A 15,323-nucleotide genomic window follows, 5' to 3' on the forward strand; every position below is an offset into this window, starting at 1 on the left:
TCCGGGGGTCGTGTCTGGGGTAGCGAGGCTCAGACTAGGTCCCCCTCCCCGAACGCGAGTCCATGGGTCCCAGCCCGCCGCGTGGCCCCCAAGGACCCGCCGCCGCCTCCCGGGGCCGAAGCAATATTGATCACGCTCCAGGGGCTTGGGTGGACCGGTGGCAGCGGCCCTGGGAAGCTCCCTGAGCGCCCACGGTTGTCATAGCAACGAGACCCTAAGAGTCTTCAGGTTATATGTATTTTAATTATTATTATCATTATCGGTATTAATATTTGTTAGCCATCCAGAGAAAAAAGAAAGAGGAAGAAAAGCCAGCGCTTCCTGGCGCCTCCAACTGTTACCTCTTTGGAAAGGGCAAAGCCGGCTGGCTGTGGGGTCCCCTGTCTACTTGGCTGCCTCAGTTGCACCCCCGGAGCAGACCCTCTGGAGGGGATTATATAATCACAGAGAGTCTCTGTGTGCGCCTTTGCGTCTCCCCCGCCTCTCTGGGCTCTGTCCCCCTTGGCTTGGCGGCTGTTCCTGCCAGAAGGGGATGGGAAGAGCAGAAAGTGCCCTGCACCGGGAAGCCCAGGCATCTCCAGCCCGACTTCACCGGCTGTGTGACCTTGAGCTGGGCTCTGGACTCCTCTGAGCCTCTGTTTCCTTATCTGCCAGCGCCAGAGGAGCCTTCTCCAGCACCACCAGGTTGCGGTGAGGTCACAGATGAGACCCTGTGAGTCCCAGTCTCAATTTCCCGGCCTGTAAAATGAGGGCCTGGACCCCCAGTTGTCGTCCAAGCCGGCTTCAGTCACTGATGGGCTTGGACATTCACCCTGGACAGTGACTGAAACCCTGGCGGCTGGGAAGTCCAGCTCCACCCTGATGGCCGCTTCCTCCCCCGCTACCCTTTGTTCCTGCCCCGTCCTCAGTGTCTGAATGTGCCCCCCGGGAACCTTCGGAGCCGTCTGCCTCTGGCCAGCCCTGGGAGTGGACCGCAAATGTCATTGAGAACGGCAGTAACCTTTGGTCTCTGGTGTCCACGCAGGTCCCTCCCTCTCCCCTGGTCCTGTGACTGCTGACTGCTCTGGGCCGGACACTTCCCTACCATGATGGCCGTTGGCTGTGCCTGTCCTGGCTGGAAGTTCTGCTGCCCCACTGCCTCTGCCCCTTGTGTCTGGAGCAAAGCCGTCAGCAGGGGTTTAATGACAGGGTCACACTGGGTTCTCTGGTCTGCCTTGGGCATCAGGGAAGTGTGGGACTTGCTGGTCAACTAGGCAGAAGCAGTTTGGGCTGGAGCCACGTGTGTGTGTGTGTGTGTGTGTGTGTGTGTGTGTGTCCATCAGTCCCGCGCCAGTCTCTTGGGCCCTCGTTGGAGGTGGATCTTTGTGGGTGAGCAAGTGGCTGGGACCTGCCCTGAGAGAAGTACCCCTTGACCCCCATTACCCACCCACATCCCCTCATTCCCTCGCTGGCCTTCCTGAGTGGCTCCCTGCATGGGCAGGCTACCCTGGGAGGTCTTGGAGGAAGCTGACCAGGAAGGAAGTGACCAGGGAGAAGCCAGCGGTTCTGTGGACCTGTGGGGACTCATGGGTGCAGGACGTCAGGGTCAGGCGTCTGCAGAGGGACGGGGAGGAGGAGGAGGATTTCTGGGCACAGATCTCCGGGGCTGGGCTGCAGGTGGTCAGGAGGGCATTGTCCCCTCCTGGACCTGTGGGAGTGGGCAAGGGGGTGCCACAGTAGGAGCAAGGGACCCCCTCAGCCTAGCTGAGGGCCTCAGAGGGACGGAGGGCGGCAGCTTTGGGCGTGGTGGCCCCTCGTGGGGCCTCTGGTCTAGGGGGCAGTAGGACAAGTCATTAGGGACAAGATGTGTGGTCCCTACCTCCCTGGAACAGTCACCTGCCCCTGCCTCTTGCCTTACACTTGAAGGAGGACACAGGCTACCCAGGTGCCAGGCCCTCAGTGTCTGGGCAAACTGGCAGGGGACACTGGGTGTGGCCGCCTCAGCTGTCTGTGTCCACAGTGGCTTTGCTGACACAGACTCAGGGTGGTGAGCCGGAAGTCCTGCTCAAGCCTTAGATGCAAAGCCAGGCTCAGAGACAGATGAATAACAGACCTCTCAGCCAAGATCGCACTTGGAACCATAGATGCCACTTGCAACCATAGACGTCACCAGGCTGTGGACACAGGACCAGGAGCTGCTGGAGGCCTTACTGCTGGTCACTGTCCTATTTGCTTAGATATCACCTCCTTTCCTGGGGAGGCCTTACCTCTATTGACTCAGCCTCTGTTGCTTTGGCTTCTCCCCAGCTTGTTCACACAGCAGATTCACAGTGATCTTAGAATGAACTCAGCACTCTCTCCCGCTCCCCAGGGTGGCTTCCCCAGCTGCTCTTTTTAGAAGCAACTGAAGTAACAGCCAACCCCCGAGAACAGCGTGGCCCTGTTTCCCAAATGCTGTTCTAGAAGATGGGGTCCTGAGCACCTGAGGCAGTACCAGTGAGCAGGGTTACCTGCTCGCCCTGGGTCCTGCCTTCCTGGGGACATCACCGGTGCCCTGCTCTGTCGGTGTTGGTGTCAGAGGAGGCCCCCTCTCTTCCCTCTATCTCCAGTTTGTCCCCAGTGGCTCCCTGGACCTGCTTGGGGCTGGCTGTGTGGCACAGGGCTCCTTCTGCAGTTGGGGGTGGATGTCCCAGGGCTGCCGTCCCCACTTTGTCCTCTGTCCCCAGCTATGGCCAGCTTGGGGGATTCAGGGCCCACCCTGGGCATCCTGATGTCCCTCTCACTGCCAGCCCTACACCAGCCCAGGTTTCTCCTGTGGAGCCCCAAAGTGCCAAGAAGCCACTGGGGCCTCTCTGTCCCTAGTTTATTTTTATTTATTTTTAGTTTTTGGTACCTGGGATTGAACTCGGGACCTTCTACTTGTGAGGGGGGTAGCGGCACCATTGAGCTAAATCCCCTGCCCTTTGTCCCTAGTTTAGAAGGGAAGGGGTGTGACTAAGCCCTAGCAACAGCACCCTGAGTCTGTGTGCTGCGCGGTAATGGAGGGACTCCCTGAGCCACTCCTGGGAGGACCCCAAAGCTCATCCACGTCTCCATGGAGACGGCGTGGGCTGGGGATGTGTCAAGGTCACTCAGCGAGTTGGGCATCATGGAGGTCTCAGGGTGTCCAGCCACACACATTGTCCAGAGGTCTCTGAGGCCCGGGCTGTGGGAGTCCAAACTCCTTGGATAACAAAACCCTAAAACTGCAGGGTGCCCTTTTCAGGAGCTTCTGCGGGCCCCCTGCCCTGGGATCCGGGTGGCAAAGCAGACACCTCCAGCCCTGCCTTCCTTGGTGTCTCCCGTGGCTGCTGTGCCCCCTGGGCCCGTGTGGGAGGCACACTGGTGACCTCCTCAGCAGATGTGCACAGATGCGCCTTCAAGAAATTAAGAAATAATGCATGATCTTTCCAAATTACACCCATTTAACACTGAATTAAGTTCTGCAAGCTCTTAACAGATCCCTGGGAGGAAAGAAAAAAAAAATGTTTTTCCTGTTCACACTTACCTGGAAAATGAGACAAACCCTGCTCTTTGAAACTCCAGCTACATAATCTGATTATCCCTCCCTGGCAAACCTGGGAAAGGTGCCTGGGGGAGGGGTTGGGGGGTGGCGCTGGCTCCTAGTGGCTGAGCAATTTGCATGGGAAATAGGGCTGGGAAAGTTTGTCCCCTGCGCCAGATTCCCAGGCTCCTCTTCGCTCGATGGGCTCAAAATAAAGTGCCGTTTTCTTAGATATTGGCACAAATTAAAAATAAAGCAAATTCCTTCCATCATCCAGGGCAGGAATGTCCTCGGAGGCTCCCCAAGCGTGTTAGGGAAGTGATGGTGATTTGCTTTCACTTCGGGCTGCTTTCTCTTGTCGATGGAGTCTCCCGCGTGCAGCCGGCTCTACAGGCCAAGAGAAAACGCGCTTAAGCGCTTAGCTCTCGTTCCTTCCGCCTCCCCGGAGCCCCCAGTGTGTGCGGGATGGGGCACCGTCCCCAGGGGGTGGGGCAGAGGATTTGGGCCAAGGGGCTGCCCTGCTGAGCTTTGCTCTTGGAGTGGGGGCCGAAGGCAAAAAGAACAGGCGACCAAGGGCATAGGGAGCGCTTCCTGGAGTGGTCACTTCAGCTTGGGTCCAGAAGGTGCGTAGGTGCCAGGCAGGAGAGGGCAGGGGCAGGCCGGCAAGAAGGGCAGCCCGAGGAGGGTTTGAAGTGAGTCTCATTCAGGCGTGTGGCCTCCCCGTGACATCTTCAGATTTTAGAATGAAGCTTCCTTTGTTGCAACCCGGCCTGACACGTGGTTTTTTGCAACGACCTTTCCCGTGCATTACCATCCATTACCCTTGGGCAGCTGGAGACCCAGTTCCTTAGGGAGGGCCGAGCCCAGGGTGGGGCTGGAGTCAGCTGCGCAGGGCTCCGCAGGCCTGGACCAGAGGGTGCTTTCGAGGAGCCATCGTGTGTGCATCCTGAAAGTCAAGTCAGAGAGCACAGAAAAGTCCGCCCCCCTCCTGGACCTCACCCTCGCTGAGCATGGTGGGCTGTGGGGCACAGTCCTGCAGTGCCCGTGCCCAGGCTGCTGGCTGTCGGCCTCCATCTCCAGGAAGGGGCTGGTATCGGAGCCCCCGGGCCACCGTCTGCCTCACCTGTACGCCTGTGCTGTTTAGAGCACTGAGGGCCTGGGAAGGTGCTGGGTGTCACTGGCAGCAGTCTGAGCAGAGCAGCAGAGCTGGGCCGTCCTCAGGGCAGGGAGCCCTAGGAAGGCTGCAGGGCGGATCCCCTGGTGGCTTCTCTCTGGCACTTGGGCAAGTTGTGGGGTCCCGCAGCCATGGTGTCCTCACCAAATGGGTTCTCCCAAGAACCAGGGAAGACAGATTTTCTCGGAGGGCTCAGGGAGCACGGCGTTAGCTCCCGTGCTGCTCTCAGTGTCCTCACTTTGTCACCGCCACGCACTTCGCCGCCCCTGTCTTGGCCCGTGAACAAACACCCTTCCACGAAGCAGCTGAGCGGACCCGAATCTTGTCCCCCCTGGGCCCTGGAGCAGGGATCTCTCCCCAGGTTGTTGAAGGCATGTGAGGAGCTGGCCAAGGAAGCAGGGAGCCTGGGACAGGTGGTGCCTCCCTGGTGCCATGGCAACTGGGAGGTAGCAGCCCACCCAGCTGGGGCTCGGATCCAGAGCCCCATCTTACCGGCAGCCAGCGCTGGGCTGTGCGTTTCACTTCCAGACCCTGCTTTCCATAGTAAGCGGGTAATGATGAAATAATACAAACTCGCACAGGTGGTCGGGAGGCTGGGAGGTGGGGCTGTGACAGTGTGGGCACCCCGCTCAGTGACAGCGATATCACTGCCGTACTGGAGAAACAGGTAAATCCATGCTCTGCTCTGAGTGGCTGTGGGACATGGGGCTGGTTACATTGTGTCTCTGAGCCCAGTCTCCTCACCGAAAAATAGGGACAGTGTCTACCTCACAGGGGTCTTACAAGACTTAAACAAGTCAATGCAAGGGACATGGCTTGATGCAGGGGCAGAGTCTGGCGCATAGTAGGTGCTCAGGAAATATTCCTGTCATTAGTGTCATCACCACCCCTGCATTTCATAGCCGAAACACCAGGGAGGCTCAGGGTCAGAGCAGGGTCAGCGACCCTCTCCAGCCCTGAAGGGGGAGGCTCTTGGGCTGTGCGTTCTGCAGCCAGCACCCAGCAATGAAAGAGGTGGACAGTTTGTTGGATGGATGGATAGATGGATGGATGGATGGATCAGTGGACGCGTATGTAGAAGGATGAATGCATGGGTGGATAGATCGATGGATGGATGGATGGCAGGAAATGTCACAAGCTTAGAGCAGGGCAGCTCAGGAAGATGCCCAGGCACTGGGGCATAGGCTCCCCTGTGTGTGCACAAGGAGTCACGTGCCGGAGCTGGATGTGATCTATCTTCTCCCCACGGACATTTGTTGACTGGGAGCCCCAGGCTGTCTGGTGTCCCTGATAGTTTGGGTCAGGGCTGGACAGAGCCCACTGCAGCCTGTGGCTGCCACCCCTCAGCACAGGGAGGTTCAGGCTGCACCGAGCCAGTTACTCTTCCTTCCTCCCGTGGAGCCATGGATGGTGTGGGAGGAGGGAGTGTGAGGTCTGCAGAGTAAACTGAGTCAGCGGAGGCATTTGGGCTCTATGTGGTGGGCAGTAGGGAGTGTGAGTGGGCTTAGAGTAGGGAGGTGGCACGAGGCAGGCAGGGTCAGGGGACACCAGCCCAGGCTCCGTCTCAGCTCTTCCTGAGGGATCTGAGGCTCGGATAGCAGAGGGCAGTGAGTGGCACCTCCAGCCTGTGGCAGAACCAGCCCCGCTCCCGCACAGCCATAGGACAGCCCAGGAATGGGAGCGCCCTGCCCAGGGCCCCAAATCCCTGCCTTCCTCGCCACGGCCCCATCCTGGCCACACTGCAGATGCCACCTGGCTTTGTCCCTGCCGCTCAGCGAGCAGAGGGCACAGGCGCTAAGCGCAAAGCTGAGACGAGACCCGCTGGCTCCGCCCTCTGCCCTGAGGGAGGCCAGGTGTTCACAGTGGTCAGCAGGGGCCCGAGCTCCTGTGGCTTCCCTCTCCTTCCCCTGTCTGCCTCTGTCCCAGCAGGCGCTCCTTTCTTCCGGCCATGTGAACTCTTTCTCCTGGGGTGATGAGACTCGGGCAGTAGGAGCTGGTGGACAACTGCGTAAGGCCTCGTCTCCCTGGCTTCCTCTGCCACCTGTAGCTCCCTCTGCAGGGACAGGTGTCAGGCAGGTGTGGGCGAGCCACCTGTCCAGTGTGGCCCGAGTGCATTGGCTCTGAGATGCCAACAGGCCTGGCTCACAGTCTCTGGGGAGATGCATGCAGTCACCTGTTTGTCCCAGGGCCTGATGGCTGTTCAGGTGTTGGGGGAGCCGGGACAGGGAGTGGTTCTGCCTGGGAGACGGTCAAAGTCCAGAAGGCCTGCCCACCGGAAGTGGCTCCTGGCTCATGCTAGTGAGGAAAGGGGTGGAGGGCTGGGGGAGGCAGAGGTGACCGTGGATGGGGAGCCTCAGAATGCATTTGGGAAACTTCCGTACATCAACATGGCTGCCCTGCAGCATCTGTGGAAAGCTGAGCAGAAACCACGGCTGTAGAACATTCCTGAGCATTTGGGCAAGGTACAGAGTTTGACTTTTGCCTGTAGATCCAGGTGACGATTGTGTAGCTTGAATGCCACCACCCATCACTGCAGTGCCCGGGGCAGGGCAGACATCGCTAATCAACCCACCAGCAGGGCTCCGGGCACACCAGGTCCTCCAGGCAGCCCCACCCTCATCAGCCCCTGAGACGACACCTGGCTGGCTTCCGGGCTGTCACGGTTGCTTGTGTTCCGGGACAGAAGTGCCACTGCGGAGTGCAGGTCCCTCCCTAGGGCCAGCTCCTCGCTATCACCTGCAGGCCCGCAGGCCCGCAGGCACAGAGCCCGGGAGGGCCTCGCCTCCTCTGTCCAGCTGGACCCTGGCCACAGAGGGAGGCCCCGGAAAGAGGAGGGCCTTGCAGGCCTCTGGACAGGATGAGCAAAAGATTAGCAGACTTCTCTCCTGAAATCCAAACAATCGGACAATCTGTTCTGGATCAATTTAGAAGCAGTAGAGTGACAAACATCAGCAAATACAGTGTGAAAGCTATTTTCAGTCTCCACACGTCGGGAAGACGGCTGAGCTGGAGTTTATCTGCAGATGGTCCAAGGCCGGGCCGGGCTGCCCACCTGCTCCCATCCTGCCTTCGGCCGCCCCCTCCACACCTGCTTCCTGCTGGGACCCCCCCCCCTTGCAGCCTGCGGAGCCCATGTTGAGGCCTCCTGCCACTCCGCCCCAGGGGAGCACGCTGGGGAGCGAGTGTGTCTGGCTCCCTCCCGTATTGCCAGGACCCAGGGGGCCTGCACATAGTAGGTGCTCAGTAAAACTCTGTTGCCCGAATGATGGATGGAAGGGATGGAGGAAGCTAGAAATGAAACAGGCCTGGAGGAGCTGACCTGATCACACAGTCTGTCCCTGGGGGCATGGGACTGGACGGTGATCTGTCACCCCGAGACCGGGACTTCCCTTCCCCATCCCAGGGCCAAGATGCCTTAGGCTTCCCACACTTGGTGGCCCCTGCTTTCCCAGCAGGCGTGGCACCTCCCACTCCTCAGGGCGGGGCCAGACTGGAGTGGGGGTGGGGCAGGCCGTCTCAGGGTCTGCATGGCCCCCAAAGGGCCGACTCCAGGGCGGCGGGGAGCTGGTGTCTGCAGGAATTGCACCCCTGGGAATGGGGGTGGCTGGTTCCCAGAGTCCCCTCGTCTGGGACGGGAAGGGAAGCTCCGGGATGGGAGGTGGCCTGGTTGCAGGAAGCATTCGTTTCCTCCTCCTGTCCTTCCATCCTCAGAGCCCAAGAGAGCCAGAAGAAAGAACCATGACTTGGAAACCAGACGGCTTGGGCCCAAGCCTTCATACCACTGCTGCTGTGTGAGCTGGGCCAGGTGACGCACCCTCTCTGAGGCTGTGGGTTGGAGCCCAGCCTCTTCTGAGAATTGAAAGAACCCAGCCAGGCAAGGTGGCTCACACCTATAATCCTAGCACTCAGGAGGCTGAGGCAGGAGGATCACCATGAGTTAGAGGCCAGTCCAGGATGTATAGTGAGACCTTGTCTCAAAAGAAAAACAAGAAGACTGAAGAAGACCAGCTTGTAAAGCAGGCAGTGTAGTAGGGGCTGAGCTCAGAGTAGATGCTCAGAAAATGGCCTTTCCCACTGGTTCTGCTGTGGTGCGGTTATCATCACGCACAGCTTAATTCGTGTTGAGTTCTATTTCTGTGGGCTCCAGACCCCTGCACATCCCCCAGCCAAAGCAGAATTCACACCACACCATCAGGGGCCCTTGGAGCCCCAGGTACTTCAGAGTGATGGTGGGAGCCCCAGGCCGAGACCGAGCAGTAGCAGCCCCTGGCCCAGCTGTGAGCCCTGAGCTGTGTGACCCCGGGAGAGTGTGTGCCGGGGGGAGGGGCAGGTCACCCTGCCGCCTGGGCACTGCGGCCATCCGGCGAGCTCTGGGGTTCACAAGGGGTCACCCCACCAAGTGAGGCCAAGGTGGGCACCCCGCTTAGGGACAGGGGCACAGAGAGGCTGAGTCCTCTGTCCAGGGTCCAGGGGCAGCTGTGTCCCTGTGCCAGCCTGCACCTTCTGTCCTCGGAGGCCGTGGCCCCAGCGGCTCTCTGCTGTGCCCCCGCAAATTCTACCCTCGCCGCCCCAGCCCCAGTTCTGCCTACAAAGCCCTTCCCTGAATGTGTTTGGATGTTACCTCTCCAGTTCCCAGAAGTGCTTGAGCCAGCATTCCCCCAAAGCAGCACGCTAATTAGACCTCCAGAAAACTGTTTACTCGGATGTCAACTTGTGCTGGAGAATTTAGCAATTTCCTCCCATTAGAAGGGACGTATGCGCTTTGAAAGGTGGCAGAAAGGCCGTTGCCGTGGCTGGGGGCCTTGTGTGTGGCCATCAGAGGACACAGGCGAGGAGGCTTTGTCCCTGAGGTCCCTGAGAGCTGGGCCGGGTGGGCAGTGGTCACGCAGATGCGTTACTCAGCCGTGCTGAGCTGAGCGGAGCTGGAATTGGAGGAGCAGTGGGGAGAAGGGTTCGACTCAGGCACCGGGTTCGTCTGCTCAGGAGCGACCCCCTCTTGCCTAGGGAAGAGTCACAGAGAGGTGGCACCCTGAGGTGGGACCACAGGCCGGTGTCTGAGCAGCCCAGTGAAGGTCCTGGCAAGGCCGAGGTCTGTCCTGGCCTGGGGTTGGTGGAGCTGGGGGAAGCCAAGGGCTCAGGAGGGTGGACAGGAGCCACCTCTGCCACCTGCTTTCCTCATGGCCACCAGGAAGTCCTCTGGGCTGTGAATTGCCCAGAGCAAAGGCAAGCCCAGCTCCTTGCGGCTGCAGGTCCCTGGCCACCGGGGGAGGTGGACGCTTGAGAACAGTGACCGGTCCCACCAGGCGCGCAATGGTAGCAGCTGGATCACCACGGTACCAGCCTCCTCCGTGCCAGTTAAGCCCAGAGTGTGGGCGGGAGGCTCATTAGCCCCAAAGTGGAGCTGGGACCAGGGGGGCCATGAGCGGATGAGTGGATGGGGTGTCCAGGCCGGGGACTGTGGGCTGCAGCGTGCCTGTCGGGGTGGGGGAGCCGCTCTGCACAAACCCCGTGGCCTCCACAGCGGCCCTCTTTGCATAATTTTGAAGTTGATTGGCCTGAAGGCAACTTCCCTAATCACAGCTGACAAGTCTCTGGTCGGAACAGCAGCTGCGGCCAATTAGCCGCGCTGGTGACTTGGTTTGTTAGATCTCACGCTGCCCCTCCCCGGCTTTCCCTCCCGCCAGCTCACTAGGCTGCCCTGTTGGAGCTCCTGCCCACGCCCTGCCAAATTCGCAGGTGCCCAGAGCAGGTTGGCACTCGGCCTCTGATTCCCAGGCAGGGTGGCCCAGATCATTTAGCTCCTGGGAGGTGCAGGGCTTCTGGCCTGGGGTTGGAAGGTCATGGCTCAGGATGTTGCAAACTGAGCCGTGTATTTGTGCTAATAAAGATTTATTGGAACACAACATTGCCCATTCATGTAGTAGCATCTACGGCCACTTCCTGTCTGCAGTGGCACAGCTGCCAGTGGCCAGCAGAGCCGATGGTTATCTACTCCTTGGCCCTTAGCACAAAAATGTGCTGAGCTCTGTTCCACCCAGCAGTACCTGAACTTGAGCAGGCATCAGAGTCCCCTGAGGAGCTAGGAAAGATGAGCCACCTTACACCCTCCTTCCGGCTGTGGACCAGCAGGCCTGGGGACTGGGGTCCTCCCTTTCTCAGTTGTTCCCTGGTGGGGTGCAGTGACACAAGCCCCACGCTCTGGTCAGCCACCCCTGGGATCCTCCACCGCTCCTGGCTGCTCTGGGGCACTGCCCAGCTTTGTGTCCCTGTGGCGGAATAGCTGAGGTCATCATTGTGGAGGGAGGACAGATTGGACTGAGGACATTCCAGTCCCAAGCTACAGTGTGGGGACCGTCCCCATAGACGTGTGGGGAAACAGGCTCAGACAGGTCACTCCCTTATCCAAAGGTCCAAGCTCGTCAGCTCTGGGTCTTCACCGTTGCAGATGCTGTCCTGGGCCCAGGAATCTCCCAAGAGTGGTGACCCTCATACCCCAGTTACCACATTTGGTTTCTGAACCTGGATTGCACCCCGGGGCCTACTGTTAGAAACACCGTCCTATGGGCAGGTAACAGAATGACTAGTGGGGGGCCCCGTGAAGGTTTAATGTCTTTCTTCTTCTCCTCAACATCTGTAGAGCAGGAGCCCAGCTGTCAACATCTGTCTAGGTGTCAGCTCCTCCTCCTGCCCTGCCCTAGGCTGTGAGGGCCAGGGTGCAGAACCGTCCCACCCAGGTCTCTGTGGCCAGGTAAGGGCTGCTGGGTTGAATGAAGGCATCAGTAAGGTGGTACTTGGCCGCCGGCGTCTCCTATCTTCCCCCCCAGACCTAGGACCGTGGCTGGTGGCCAGCAGCCTTCTGTATAGGCGGAAGCTAAGCCTGCCAGGGCCAGGTGTGTACCAGACAAGCAGGTGGGGCCAGATGAGCGGAAACCTTAGGCCTCTGAGCCTGAGTCGCGTGAGGTGGGATTCCCCAGGTCAGATGAGAGCAGCACGCTAGGAGCAGTCAGTGACTTTGTTCCCCAACTCCTGGACAGAGAAACCAAGGCAGCGTTTATGACTGGGAGTTCCCCCAAAGGGACAGGCTGTCCAGGGCTCATTAGAAGGAGCTTGGAAATCCACACGTCCTTTGTGGGATTGGAAAATCCCAGCACCAGGCCCAGGAACACATTTCCCAGGAGAGCTTGGGGAATTCTATGCAGGCCTGCCCCATTACTGGAAGTCACCTTTACTTTTATTTCTCAAGAGCGATTCTGTATTTTCCTCGCTAGACTGAAGGCCAGGGCCTCCCCTGGCTCCCTGTCCTCTCCCGTTGCGGTCTGTGCTAATCTCTCTCTGTTCAGTTGTTGGTGTCAGTAACACAGCAGGCAGCCTCGAAGCCACCCCTGGGTAAGGGGGCCAGGCATCGCTACCCCAACTCCTGTGTGCCGTGTGCCTTCTTAACAGGGACACGTTTACAGTTAAGTGTGCAGGCCTGAATTTACGCTTTGGGGACCTGAACGCCCTGGTCTTGCGTTGCTGCAGAGCCCCCTGCTGTGCTGCCGTGTGGCCATGTGGCTCTGACCGCCTGTGTCTGGCTGCCCATCTCACGGACTGTGCACTGTGACCATTCTAGGTCCAGGGTTTTCAGAAGAGCTGGGCCTCTGCTCGGCAGAGAAGTGAGTGTTGCTGATTGTCCTTGAACCCAGAAGAGCCTGGGGAGAGGGCCCACTGTGTGCACACACACAGTCAGCTCACCTCTTTAGCCCCTCCAGATGTCCCTGCCTGGCTGTCAAGAGGCGGGTGGGTTCTCACTGCAGGGAAGCTCACCTGTGTGTCAGGTGCTCCTGATCCAGCTGTGGGGTCAGCTTTGAACAGCAACAAAGACAACACAGCAGCCCGGTGCAGTGGCACACGCCTATAATCCCAGCACTTTGGGAGGCTGAGGCAGGAGGGTCACAGGTTGGAATCCAACGTGCAAGTTAGCAATTTAGCAAGACCCTATTTCAGAATTAAAAAAAAAAAAATTTTTAAGGGCTGGGGATTTAACTCATTGCAAAGGCCCTGGATTCAATCCCCAGCACCGAAAAACAAAAAGCAATGAAGCAGCTCAGGCTTCAAAAGGCAAAGTGACTTTCACTCACATGAATGAGAAGTAGAAGGGCTGGGACTCGAACTTGAGTGCTCAGGTTGCAGGCTCGAGGCCTCCCTGGTCTCTGCTGAGTCTGGTACTGCAGAGAAGCTGGTCTGTCACAGGCTTACCCTGCCAAGTGACCTCAACTTCCCGCTGCCCCTTGCTCCCCTGCAGGGATAGCTCCCACTCACACCCTTCAGGGTCCACTGCCAGCCACCACAGTCTGGGTCCCAGCTCTGCTCACCTGGAAATTAGGCCTCATCAGGGCACCTCCTAGCTGTGAGGGCTCAGTGAACTCCTCCCTCTGCCACTCCACCAGGCTGCCACTGCACCTGGCTTCTCATCATGCTCCCCTCCCTCTGGGCTGCTGTCATCTGGCTGGGTGGGGCCCCCCAGGCCTGTGCAGTGTGTGCTGGAGAGGATATAAAAGGAGGTTTCTCTCTGGCCCGGCTCAAGCGGGCAGGATTCCAGGGCAGGCAGCAGGGAGGGCAGCAGCCTCCTTTGGGGCACAGCTCCAAATGCCACCCAGGCTGCGGTGCTGGGCACAGTGGGAGTGCCAGCGGGGGGCACGGAGGGAACCCAGATCGAGGCGATCGGGCCGAGGGGGCCAGGGAGGGACAGTGCGGCCAGGCCTGGTGGAGCGGGGAAGGGGTGACAGCCAAGGACAGCACGGCCCCCACCCACCAGGACGCTGCCGCCCCTTGGCCCCGTATCCTCGCTCAGGGTGAGTGTGGGAGCCGACTGCGTCCCTCACAAACCTCCCCGGAGCCCACCGACCCCCACGTGACCCCAAGACCGAGGGCGAGGGAGGGGTCGGACCCAGGGCCCTGCCGCAGTCCGCAGTTGGCTCACCCGGAAAGGCGGCTGCTGGGAGGGTGGCAGTCGGAGCCCGGCTGTGCACAGGGCCCACCGGTCCTGCCGTTGCCGCCTGGGGGTGGTAGCCCAGGCCCCGGCCAGAGCTGGACTCAGTGCTGCTTCCATTCCGCCTGCCCTCCCCGCGCGCACAGCGTTCTGACCCAGCTGCCCTCCTTTCCGGGGCTTAGGGTGGACGGTGAACCAGAGCCAGGAGAGAGGCCTGAGGCCAGCGTCCTTGCGTCACAGAGCCGGGCAGATAAGAAGCAGGTGTGGGGTCCCCGGGTCCATGCTGCACCTGGAGCACACCCCTTCATGCAGAGTAGGAGCCTTTTCCCGTCACAGAAGGGGTCTCGGAGGGGCCTTGCAGGGTGCACAGGCACTGGTGCCCGTAAGTGGAGAGGTGTCACATCCACGCATGTCAGCTGTCTTCCCCCATGCCCCTCCGGCTCCCCCTGCTCCACCCAGCCTCAGGGCCTTTGCACCTGCTGGGGTAGAGCCCTTGTCTGCAGTCCCCAGCCCAGCATACACTCAGCAGAGGAATGAATGAACAGGTGAATGAGGGATTTAGTGAATGAATAAACCAACGTCCAAAGCCTGTTGAAGTTGGTTGGATTAACCCAGGTACCGATGGGAAACTGAGGCTTAGAGCTTTGGCTTCTGGGCGCCAGGGCTCCTGGCACTGCTGGCAGCTGAGGACAGAAATGTGGGACCACCCGGGAATGGCATCTGTGCCTGCTTTTCCTCCTCCAGCTGACACCAGTGACTCACTCCCTGGGATCTCCGGCTGCTTTATCTCCCGGTGCAGCCGGACCTCCGGGGAGACAGAGGCGGACGGTGGGGGTTCTCCACAACTGCCTCCCGCACGGGAGGGGCACACAGGCCTGTGGACAGCCAGCTCAGTCCAGGGAGGTGCTGGGAGCCGCAGCCAGCCATGAGGCCTCCCTCTTGGGCCTCGGTCTTGTGCCTGTGAAACCCACGTGACAGTGACACAGGGGGTGGATGGGAGAGCTGTGGGCAAGAGAGGCCTGTCCAAGGTGGCAGTCACTGGGCACCTCCCACTGTGATACCCCACACCCCACAGGACAGTTGGAAGAGCACCTTCTCCCCACCGCCACTAGTGACAGCCTCGCTATGTAGTCCAGGCCGACCTTGGCCTCACTGTGTAGCTCAGACTGGCCTCCAGCTCCCGGCAGCCCTCCTGCCTCAGCCTCCTGAATGCTGTGATGGCAGGTGTGTGCCACCTCGCCCTGCGTGAGTGGTTAGAGTTCCTACCCTGTGGGCGGCCAGCACTCATGGTGAGGACGTGGAGGCACAGTTCCGCCCCACATCCACGCTTGCCCTAGGTGAGGAAGCCACTTTCTGGCTGTCAAAGAAGACAGCAGCCAAGTGACTGCTCAAAGCACGGCACACTTCACCTGCCAGGAGCACACGGGGCCCTCCAGGTACTTCAGCCCTGGGCCCCAGGCTGCCCCGTAGGTTGCCAGTCACTGGTGGAGCAGTTGTCCTGTGTGCCTGGTGCCCCATGGCCTTCTGTCCGTCCCGAGCATCCCTCCACGTGGGGGCGCGGCTCCCATTTCACAGGTGGACAAGACGGGAAGTAAGCGGCCTCCATTGCCCAGCGGGGAGGCACTGGGGCCCCCATTGAGGCCAGGGAGACGGCG

General features: G+C 59.9%; 1 protein-coding gene across 5 annotated transcripts in view; it reads left to right on the forward strand.

Moving 5' to 3' along the window:
• Shisal1 (shisa like 1) overlaps window positions 1-15,323 on the forward strand; it is a 56,585-nt gene that overhangs the window by 1,661 nt on the left and 39,601 nt on the right. For 3 of the 5 annotated variants that reach the window (XM_033766180.1, XM_033766183.1, XM_033766184.1), the window contains exon 1: window positions 11,425-11,445. The exons of the other annotated variants lie outside the window; for them this stretch is intronic. The gene's annotated coding sequence lies outside the window, so the exon portion shown is untranslated. Of the gene's footprint in view, window positions 1-11,424; window positions 11,446-15,323 lie in introns of those variants that run through there. 5 annotated transcript variants of the gene reach the window in all.

The sequence above is a fragment of the Fukomys damarensis genome, unplaced genomic scaffold (assembly GCF_012274545.1).
Source record: "Fukomys damarensis isolate Sample0158 unplaced genomic scaffold, DMR_v1.0_HiC HiC_scaffold_19, whole genome shotgun sequence".
NCBI classification, from domain to species: Eukaryota; Metazoa; Chordata; class Mammalia; order Rodentia; family Bathyergidae; genus Fukomys; species Fukomys damarensis.